At 41.4% G+C, this 12122-nt stretch overlaps 1 protein-coding gene across 1 annotated transcript in view; it reads left to right on the top strand.

Moving 5' to 3' along the window:
* The first annotated feature begins 7611 nt into the window (after positions 1–7611).
* Positions 7612–12122, top strand: part of LOC109920764 (KN motif and ankyrin repeat domain-containing protein 4-like) — a 63094-nt gene continuing 58583 nt past the window's right edge. Inside the window, exon 1 of the mRNA XM_048601689.1 lies at positions 7612–7742. The gene's annotated coding sequence lies outside the window, so the exon portion shown is untranslated. The remainder of the gene's footprint in view (positions 7743–12122) is intronic.

Here is a 12122-nt window from a genome sequence, read left to right as displayed (position 1 = left end):
ACCCTCAGCTCCATCTTCAAATCTGAGAAGAACGCCACTAAACCTTCAGTGGATTCACTGGCAAGGCTTTCACCTGCACCCTCCACTAGCTTAGAGACTTTCATCTCAGTGGGTTCTCTTTAGGAACACAGTCCTGTGAGAGCATCACTGATATGAGTCTACAGGAAGAAATGCCCAGCTGTCTGACACTCAGAGGACTGACAGAGGTGAGGTACCTGCTCAGACAGAGGATGATCAGATGATCTCAGCCATTAATGACTTTGTGAAAATGAAAAGACAAGCTCTGGAACAGCAGGCAGGTTTGTCAGAGAAAATTGATGAATGGATCAAAAAATGGAGGAGTCCACTAAAGTAATCAATACTGTGCTGGCCCCAGTTGGTGACTGTCATGGAGAGTGAGATCCAGTGTCTGCTCGCTGTTTGCATGGACCTGCGCCTCAGCACTGTATCTATCGGAGGTCAGCATTAATGGCAAAGTGAGAGGTGGAGGAGGGACCTTGACCTCTCAGTAAGTGATGTTTTGTTTCACAAAGATAGGGTAGTGCCATTAGCAACTGACTCCTTGATACTGACAACCTTAGATGTCAGGTAGCCTTTAACCATGACATTGATGACTGCGGCCAAGGCATTGCACATTAAGAAAGCGGTTCGCAATAAACAACTGCACCTCCCAGTCGCAAACCATTTCAACTCCCCCTCCCATTCCTCAGATGACATGTCCATCCTGGGCCTCCTGCAGTGCCACAACGATGCCACCCGAAGGTTGCAGGAACAGCAACTCATATTCCGCTTGGGAACCCTGCAGCCCAATGGTATCAATGTGGATTTCACAAGCTTCAAAATCTCCCCTCCCCCTACCGCATCCCAAAACCAGTCCAGCTTATCCCCACCTCCCTAACCTGTCCTTCCTCCCACCTATCCCCTCCTCCCACCTCAAGCCGCACCCCCATCTCCTACCTACTAACCTCATCCCACCCCCTTGACCTGTCCGTCCTCCCTGGACTGACCTATCCCATCCCTAACTCCCCACCTACACTCACCTTTACTGGCTCCATCCCCGCCTCTTCGATCTGTTTGTTTCCTCTCCACCTATCCTCTTCTCTATCCATCTTCTATCCGCCTCCCCCTCTCTCCCTATTTATTTCAGAACCCCCTTCCCCTCCCCCTTTTCTGATGAAGGGTCTAGGCCCGAAACGTCAGCCTTTCTGCTCCTATGATGCTACTTGGCCTGCTGTGTTCATCCACCTCTGCACCTTGTTGTCTCTCATTGCACATTAATATGGATGACATTGAGGCTAAATACTATGTGTAGGGATTGTGCTATAGCCTGGCCTGCACACATCTTCCACACTTATAACCACCTTGTGTGGGTATCACAGGCTAGGCCAGCATTTATTACTCAACCCTAATTGTACAGGGATAGTGAATACTCAGCTGTAATGCTGTGGGTCTGGAGTCATATCAGGCCAGAACAGGCAAGAACAGCAGATTTCCTTCTCTCAAGAGATATTATTGAACCAGTTGGGTTGTTAACAACAATCAATTTCATCATCGTGGTGGGATTCAAACCCATGTCCTCACGACATTAGCACAGGGTTCTGGATTACACGTCTAGTGACACTACCACTACACCACTGCTTCCCCAGGGAGAGTGAGAGTATGGAGCAGTGATGATACCAACACATCTGTGCAGGGAAATGTTCATTGTGTCTATCGGCTTTTCAAAAGAAAGCAGTACGATTAAGGTTGAGACATGTACAATCGGCAATAAGCATCCTACTCTCCCTCATAGAACATTAGCCTACCAAGGACAGCTGCACAAAGAATTGCCTTCTCACTTTAAATCCGATCCTACAGGATTCTCAAATATTTCAGGGCAATTTAAAGGTTTATAAACATTCTGGTATAGTGAAGCCTAATCAACGATGAAAGGGTCAAAAGGCAATGCCTCAGGATTTCCCTCAACCTACTGCCTGTCATGAGAGATTTTACTGCACGGCACTGGAATGTCATATACAGACTGAGACCTTAAGAGCTACACAACCTTAGTGCCATTTGATGTTAGTGAACTAACGCACGGATGGCTGTTTTATTTTCCCTAACAGTCAGCAAACCTGTAATGTCTAGATACTTGGTGTGGGATCACCCGAAGGTATCAAGCATATAGTTCAACGCCTAAAAAAACATGTATTCAACAACAGAAAAGGTCAAAGATTGCAGAAATAACAAGGTCCACGGATCCTTTGCCACAAAGGTGGAAGCCTTGCAACATTACCAACAAAATCTTAAATTAAGCAAAGTTCAAACCCTGCTCATTCATCCTGGAAGTGGGTTTCATTGAGTTATTTCTGGCTTCTTGGGCTCGGCAATGCATTGCTCTATCACACTGCAGTTTCATCCTAATCAATGTCCAGATGCTCATCTTCATCATCAGAAGATTGCTGTTGATCCCCATTTCCTCCGCATTCCAGAAATCCTCCTTTGCCGGTTCCAGTCATGAAGAGCACAGCAAGAGACAATAATGTGACACACCCTTTTTAAATTATATCATAAGGCCTTGCTGCAGTGGCCCAGACACAGAAACCTCATCTTAAGAAGCATAAGGCCTCCAGCCATGTGGATGTTCATGTCAGATTCATGAGTAGATACTCTGTGGGGTGTGTCAGAAAGAGAACACACCATTCATTGATGGTGCGCTTGAGACTTCACCAATCATAATGAAGCGTCATGTTATGCCTTGACACAATGTGCCATGAAGGCTTCACGAGGAAGTCGATGCCACACCTCAATAAGAAGCTCTGAGGTATGGAACCCATTACAAATGCACTTAGTACAACCATTGTATTCATACTATGGAGGAGTTGAACTCAACCAGGAGTTGAATTCTGGCAGTAAACCACTGTGATACCTCCCCTACCTCCCAGAAAAGGCAGTCTTGCGCTTCACTAATTATGTCAGTTTGCAAATGTGACAGCTTTGTGGTGATAGCTATGATCCACTGATAGCTATGGAACTTTGTTTCAGAAATGTCAAGCTCAGGTAATGTTTAAGTTACCACTGATTACATTTGGTTAGCTTACATGGAGACAATTAGTTCAAACCAAACAATGGTCAGAATTGTTTGAGATTAAAATTTATAACGTATATTCTTGGGAAATGAATGAGCAGCCAGTGAAGTGCAATTTGATTCCAGATGGATGACATTACTGAATCATTGGATGCATGATTAATGCAATTGTTCCCAGCACAGACTCAGATTCAAACAATGTTATCCACCCCAAAAGAATAAAGATGTAACTTAGTCCACCCACACCATATAAATGACAGTTATTTTGTATCATTACTGCATTGTTGATTTTGGATCACAGATGACAAGATTTCAATGAGTGATTGACAGGCTCCACAGCATGATTGCACTCTATCCTTGATATTCTCTTTAGTCTTCCTATCCCTGTTTCAGCCTCTTTCAGCCTCCCTCTATTTACATTCGGCCCTTTATGTAACCATTGATATCCTCAGTTTGTCCCCTGAGTCCATGGATTTGAGAATTGCAATACTCTATCGAATGTACACTCATCCCAAGTAGAGGGCAGTGATTGTGACTTGTAGAATTATATAGCATTAGAAATGTACAGCCCTTCAGTCCAACTTGTCCATGTTGACTAGATCTCCTAAATTAATCTAGTCCCATTTGCCAGCATTTGGCCCATATCCCTCTAAACCCTTCCTGTTCATGTACCCATCCAGATGCCCTTTAAATGTTGTAATTGTACCAGCCTTCACCATTTCCTCTGTCAGCTTGTTCCATACACGCACCACCCTCTGCATGAAAAAGTTGCCCCTCAAGTTCTTTTTAAATCTTTCCGCTCTCATCTTCAACCTACATCCCCTAGATTTGGACTTCCCCATGCAGGGGAAAAGACCTTAACTATTCATCCCATCCATGCACCTCATGATTTTATAAACCTCTATAAAGTCACCTCTCAGTTTCCAATGCTCCAGGGAAAATAGCCCCATCATATTCAGCCATTCGCTACAGCTCAAACCCTCCAATCCTGGCAATATCCTTGTACATCTTTTCTGAACCATTTCAAATTTAACAACATCTTTCCTGTAGAAGGGAGACCAAAATTGAATGCAATATTCCAAAATGGCCTGACCAATGTCCTGTATAGCTGCAACATGATGTCCCAACTGCTGTATTCAATGCATTGATCAATAAAGGCAAGTGTACCAAACCCCTTCTCCACTAACCTGTTTACCTGAGATGCCACTTTCGAGGAACAATGAACTTGCACCCCGAGGTCTCTTTGTTTGGTAACACTCCCCAGGACTTTATCACTAAGTGCCTTGCCAAAATGCAACACCTCACATTTATCTAAATTAACCTCCATCTGCCACTCCTAGGCCCATCAGCCCATCTGATCAGGGTCCCGTTGTAATCCGAAATAACCTTCTTCACTGTCCACTACACCACCTGTTTTGGTGTCATCTGCAAACTTACTAACCATTCCTCCTACAGTCACATCCAAATAATTTATGTAAATGACAAAAAGTAGTGGACCCAGCACCAAACCTTGTGGCACACCACTGGTAAGAGGGCTCCATTCCATAAGCAACCCTCCACCTCCAACCTCTGCCTCCTACCTTCAAGCCAATTTTGTATGCGACTGGCTAGCTCTCCCTGGATTCCACATGATCTAATTTTGCTAACCAGTCTACCATGCAGAACCTCGTCGAACGCCTTGCTGAAGTCCATATAGACAACGTCCACTGCTCTGTCATCATCAATCTTCTTTGTTACTTCTTCAAAAAACTCAATCAAGCCATGATTTTCCACACTCAAAGCCATATTGACTATCCTAATCAGTCCTTGCCTTTCCAAATATGAATAAATCCTGCCCCTCAGAATCCCTTCCAACAACTTACCCATCACTGATGTTAGGCTCACAGTTCTGTAGTTCCCTGGCTTTTCCTTACCACTTTTCTTAAATAGTGGCACCAGATTAGCAATCCTCCAGTCTTCTAGTACTTCACCCATGGCTATTGATGATACAAATACCTCAGCAAGGGGCCCAGCAATCTCTTACCCAGCTTCCAACAAATTTATAGCATGCACTTGATCAGGACCTGGGGATTTATCCACCTTTATGCGTTTTAAGATGTCCAGCACCTTCTCCACTGTAAATGGGCACTTTTCAAGATATCACTGTTTATTTCTGCAAGTTCTCTAGCTTCCATATCCTTCTCCACAGTAATTACTGATGCAAAATATTCACTTTGGTTCTCACCCATCTCCTGTGGTTCCCCACATAGACGGCCTTGTTGATCTCTAAGGCACCCTATTCTCTCCCTTAGATAACAAGGTGTAGAGCTGGATGAACACAGCAGGCCAAGCAGCATCAGAGGAGTAGGAAAGCTGACGTTTCGGGTCTGGACCCTTCTTCAGAAATCTTCCGAAACGTCAGCTTTCCGGCTCCTCTGATGCTGCTTGGCCTACTGTGTTCATCCAGCTCTACGCATTGTTATCTCAGATTCTCCAGCATCGGCAGTTCCTACTATCTCTATTCTCTGCCTTGTTACTCTTTTGCCATTAAAGTATTGTAGAGTCTCTTTGGATTCTTCTTCACCCTATGTTCCAAATCTATCTCAAGTCCCTTTTTTAGCCTTCCTGATTTCTTCTTGGATATACTCCTACTGCCCTTATACTCTTTGAGGGATTCGCTCAATTCACTCAAACCCCACCTGCCAGAACTCCCCGCCCCTTCTGTGCTGTATGATATCCAGCCCTTCTATTTTGAATTGTCCCGTTTCACTATTGCTATTCGCTCAGCAATCCAATCCAAACTTTAATGTCCCAATTTCCCAAAGACTCCATGTATTGCCCCTGTGAAATCCCTGACCATCAATGTTCAAACCCCAGGACTGTCCATTACCCATTCCCTGATCTGATTTGGCATGACAACCCCAACTGAGCATGATCTAGCCCCACAATAATGTCTCAACTATCGTCCCTGGTCTCGATGCATTTGAGTTGTATGACTGACCATGGCCTAAAATCTTGATTGCAGTGTCAAGGATCCCCAGACTCAGACAGGACCAAGTGTCTGACTGACCATGGCCAACTTTATGTAATTGGACATACGTCCTGACCGACTTTGGAGGTAGCCCCTGGCCACACAAAGGACTGCTCCCCTTTATCTTTCAGACAGGGTCATTTGATTGAAGGACGTGCAGTGTGATTACCACATACATTGCTGGCACATGCTGTCGGTGTGTTATTGATGTAGCATAGTGCCATATGCTTACTTGACAATCTCCTTGGACTGTTTAGTCCTCTGAACCAGAACAATCCACCTTCTCTTCCCCTGCATGAAAAACAATGCAAACCAAAGAGGCTGGAAGTCTCTAAGTAAGCACAAAGTAAATGAAATCTGAGAAATGAGACAAAAGCCATAAGATGCATTCTATTTAGAGGCATGAAATATATATGTGTGCTGCATACAAAGTAACGTAGCAGAAGCATGCAAGTCATAGGTGCCCTTGGACAACAAAGTGAAGTCCTGAAGCACGGAAGTGCAGTCAGAGTTGGATCAAGTGCAGGAGTGATGATGTGATGAAGTTGGTGCTTGCTGATGTCAACCTTTTGAACAGGGACTGGAGGAGGACATTGCCATGGAGCATACAGCATTGTTGTGGTGAAGACAGAGTTGAATAAAGTCTGGGACCAGCAATTGGTGAGCTCTGACTTCATTCTGAGAATTGACACTGTCTAGTTTCTTAAGGAAAGAAAGTAGAATTGGAAATGGCATATAAATGAGGTGAGTGGGACTAATATGAGAAGGAAATGCATGGAAATAAAGTTGTAACTACTTAATAGTCAGATACTGATGCAGCAGTTGAAGGTTTAAGGGGAAAATTAGGAAATATTTATTGACAGTAAGATTTTTTCATTTTCCCAATTTGCTTGCCATTGCCCACATCGCTTGAGGGAGTGGAAAATTTCACCCTCTATCAATTAGTTTGGCAATATGAGTCCAACTATGGACCTGGGCCAATCCACCTTCGGTAGTAACGGGTAAGATAGCAGATTTATCCAATTTTATCAGTTACGTATCTTTTCCAAATGAACACTGTCCAAGAGTATATAATCAATTGAGTCCAATGTTTTGCCTTTTGAACAAAGGCACAGCTAATGTTTGGTGGGATTTTTTAAAGAATTATTCAAGAATATTTTAACTTGCCAGTGAAACAGCACTCCTTCCTTTAGGTTCCAAGCCCACACATAGCTTTCAAAACATGTAGACAAACCCATAGGGAGTGTCATTTGCTTTTGTAATTGGCAGTCTGAAGTGACAGTCCACTGTAGTAAGATAGATACGACTTGATATTTTAGTGAAGTTTGGCAATGGAGCGTGTATATTTAATCAATATCCTTATACAAACAGTAACTGGCATCTCAATAGTTAAAGAACAAGTGATCCGTGATGAATTGCTAAAGCAGGCGTGGTGTGTCTGTGCTCATTGGGGGTGTGTTCATATGACCATTTTTCACAGAGCAAAAACTTTCAAACTAACCAGACTTATTCTGTTGACTTTGGCATATTTTTAACTATCCCCTTATACTGATGGTATCAGTAGAACAATTGAAACTGTACTGTTTGGATTAAGAACATTTTACTTTTGGAACTTTCACTAAACTAGCTTCTCTAATGTAAGAAATATTTGTTGAAACTTTGAAGGTAAGGCAAATTATTGTTCTGTGGATGTTATGTATTGAGTTCATGATATATTTGATTATACTTATTGTTGGAATCTAAAATGTATTTTTTTGGAACATAAACTGTCCTTTACTTTCAGCATTTGAGAAACGGCTGAATTCTGTATGTATTTTACACAGACAAAATGTTGTAGTGACTACTTATGAAAATCATTTTGCAAATATTGCAAAGCAATGTTGGACTAATGTGGCTGTTACTGTAATTCTTGCATCTGAATTTTACACAAATTCTAACTTTGTTTGAAGCAGAGCTCCAGTAGCTCGGATGTAGAAGTTACTAACTAATTTGTCTTGAAGGCAAATTCTTCTATTTTTATGAGAGCATATAGTTGAAAAGCTCATTGTATTAGAAAGTATAGAAAACCGTAACCTTTAGGGAACAAGTCTCTTTATATATCAAAGAACTATAACCCTGTATACAACGTGGCTGCTTTGGAGCAAGTCCAAACTAACACCACTTTGTTGCGAAGAACTGGGTGTAAACAGCCCAATCAAGATAGTCTGCATTGAATATAAATAATAGATTGTTTCTGCTGCAGTGAGAAATGCAAATTAATTCCCACATTTAGATTTAAGAAACCCACTCAAATCTTAGGTACAAATTCCAGAGTTTCTAAACCCACACTGCATCACATCTGGTGTTTGCATCTAAGCTGAATGTTTCTGGTTGTGCTTATCTGTGAGAGGGCTGAGATCTAGACTGCAAGAAATATAAGCTTCTTTTTATTTCAATGCTGGGAAGCAAGCATCTGTTAGCTGATTTCATTTGTTTACGATGTAAAATCCATTTTCCATAAACTGGCAGCAAGTCTTTGATTCTGGAAATCGTGGAGGCTGCATTTCAACAAAAGGAATGTCATAGAAATAGCTTTATTCTTCTGTGAATAAATAAAAGATCTTCTCCATTTTTAAAGAAAGTTATCTGGTAGGGAATAGAACCAGTAAATGCTTGAAATACTCAGCAGATCAGACAGCGGTGAGAAAAGCAGAGTTAAATATTTCAGGTCAATGATGTTTCATCAGAATGTCATCAGCCTGAAATGTTAACTCTATTACTGTCAGCACTGACGCTGTTTTACCTGCTGAACATTTCCAGCAAGTTCAGTTTTGACGTCAGATTTCCAACATCGTTTGTTATTATTTAGGGGGAATACTTTTAATGTTCAGTCCTCCCCACAAGCCCCACAATCAAATCAATACTAAAAAAGGAAGAAATGGCTAACTTCAATGTTCATTTTCAATCTCAGAGAGAGTTTCTGTGAAGCTACAGCTCACATCTGCTGTGTCAATAATAGAACATCAGGTAGTGGCTCCAGAGGGATCACAGAGGTTAGTATCCACTGCTGGACAGGATGTCAGTTAAGAAGCAATCAAACCACTGTAGATAGCAGTAACTAGTGAACACTTGCTTTATCCCAGTCAATGTTTAGTCCAATCCTAATTGCTGACTTACAGATTTCCCAAGGAGTATTCATATACCTGTTGTGAAGGAGTCCAGGATAATGTTCCAATGTTACAAGCTACAACTCTCCTCAAAGTGCTACCATCCCCAGCAAGGTGAACAGTGAAAATTAATATTATCTCCTATATTATATGCCCATCAAATCAAGCAAGTAATTCAATTGCAATCAATTGCTTATTGGAAAATGTAGATAGTTTGCTGAGCTCACAATATACAGGAGCTAACTAATATTAGGAACAGGAGTAGGCCTTTCAGTTCCTCAAGCATGTTTTATAGTTCAATTAGTTCTTTGTTCAACTTTATCTGAACATCATATATCTACATTTGTGCATATCTCTTTATACCTTTACCTAATGTTAATCATTCAATTTCAATTTTGGAGCTTTCAAATGATCAAACCCTTTGAGAAAGTTCCAGATTTCCATGACCCTTTGTGCCACAACAGAAAAATAAACACAAATCTTTTTGAACCGAATACAAGAAGCACCAGTTAAGGTAATGTGAATTTACATATAATACTGTCCATATAGCACTCACCAAATGAATGTGTTGGAGATAGAATGCTGCAAATGTTCACTCAGCTGAAACCAGGAATGAAGAGAGATTGGTTTGACTGGACCTATATTCACCAGGATCCAGGAGAATGAGCAGGGATCTGATTGAAGTATGCAACATTTTAACAGGGATAGATAAACTGCATGCAGGGAAGATGTTTCCCCTGGGTGAGGAATTTAGAACTGGGAGACACAGTCTCAATATATGGGGTAGGCCATTTAAGACTGAGATGAAGGGACATGACTTCACTCAGAGGGTGGTCAACCTGTGTAATTTGTAAATATAGAAGGCTGTGGAGGCCATCTCACTGAGCATATTCAAGAAAGAGATTGTTAAATTTTTAGGTATTAATGGCATCAAGGCATATGGAGAGAAAGCAGGAATATGGCATTGAGACAGAGGTTAAGCATGATCATATTGAATGGTGGAACAGTCTCAAAGGGCTGAATGGCCTACTCCTGTTCCTAGTTTCTATGTTTCAGTTTTCAACTTCTGCTGGACATCGCCACTGATACCAAAAAGATCAGAGAAAGATGCAGAAGGAGTTGACTTGTCCTTTTCAAAAATATTTTTTTCCGAACTTGCAAGAAGTGATGTTCTAGTGGCATAATCGCTGGACTGTTAAATCAGAGAGCCAGCTAACATTCTGAGGATATGGGTTCAAATCCCACCATGGCAGTTGGTAGAATTTGAATTCAATAAAATATCTGGAATTAAGATTCTAATGATGACCACGAATCCATTGTCGATTGTTAGAAAAACCCATCTGGTTCACTAATGCCCTTTAGGGAAGAAAACTGCCTTCCTTACCTGGTCTGGCCTATATGTGACTCCAGACCCACAGCAATGTGGTTGACTCTGAACTGTCCTCTGGGCATTTGGGAATGGGCAATGAATGCTGCCTAGCCAGCACCAACCCTCATCCCATTAATGAATAAAGAAAACAAAACTTCCACCTCCTTGTTTGGTAAGCAAATATTGACCTTCTGCAGGATGACTCTGAACTGCTGCCACTGGTGGATCTCTATAATTGGCAAAGACTGAGTTCTCTTAAATTTTAGATCAAAGTAATAAAGATGTAGATTACACTAAAGTGAATGCAGTGTTATCAACATGAAGCACAACATGGTGTCTTTGTAAAATACAGATGGGAAATGCACTCAGGCTATTGGCTTGTTTCCTTAGCTGCAGTCTTCTGTTCACTCCATCATATTGTGCACAATTTTATAATCCACCATCTCCATTGAACACAAGACTAAAGGAGAACCAACTAATTAATGAACAGATTAAATTCTTACTGCCGTTTTAAAATCAAGACAAGTATAGGATCCATTTAACCCTTGAATTCAAAAAAACAGAAACATAGCATGCCAGAAATTATGCATTTTCATCACAGCCCATGAGCTGAAAGAATAATAAGAACAGAAATTGTTCAGTTCAGTAAGTAGCTAGATCATGCAAAGCAGAAAGGTCCCATTCTGCTCCTAATCTTACTCAGATTCTGATCTCAGAATAGGCAGCAAGAGGAAAGATATTACCACAGCAGCCTCGAAATTGAAGAGAGAGAAATCATTCTTTGTTGAGAATTTGTCCCATAGACATCTTGAGCAACACAGGAGCAGCTAGGAGCAGCTGTGATAGCCTGTTCACATTGACAGTGTGGCCAGTGTGTGAGGCATATTTATCCAGAAGAGCAGGTTAACACACTGTAATCCAAACATGGAATCAATAATGTCAGGCGAAGGTAGAGGTACAGGTATTCTTTGGAGAGAAAAAAAGCAAGATATTTTCTGAGCACAATATGTTTACAAGTTATGGAATATTATGTCCATAATGTGGTACTTTAAATGGTATTAGTGACAGCCTTCATTTTTGTCATTCTTTGTTAAATGGCATCATGGGGTGTTAGATTTCCTTCAGGAATTCACACATGGAATATTCCTTTCTCCTAACAATATGTTACAATATGAGTAGATAGATCTGAGTACCCCATTATTATTTACTTTTGTAACGCCACCAATTAGGGAGAAAGACAGATAGCACTGATGAAATCAATGCAAAATCTGGACATTTTTTAAAAGAAAATCTTTAAACTTATACAAATAGCGCTTTTACAAGAAATGTTTCATGTTTCCAGCGATTTTCAGTTCTGTTACTGTAATGTATTGATCGCACTTCTTTTAAGGAGAGAAGTAGTGAACAGGATATTACCTGTGGGTTTCCAAACTCTGCCATCAGACTATAAGGTGTAGAGCTGGATGAACACAGCGGGCCAAGCAGCATCAGAGGAGCAGGAAGGCTGACGTTTCGGGCCTAGACCCTTCT

This window comes from Rhincodon typus, chromosome 10, assembly GCF_021869965.1.
Source record: "Rhincodon typus isolate 14 chromosome 10, sRhiTyp1.1, whole genome shotgun sequence".
Lineage (NCBI taxonomy): Eukaryota > Metazoa > Chordata > Chondrichthyes > Orectolobiformes > Rhincodontidae > Rhincodon > Rhincodon typus.
Note: the sequence above shows the minus strand (reverse complement) of the source record. Positions and strands in the feature narration are given on the sequence as shown.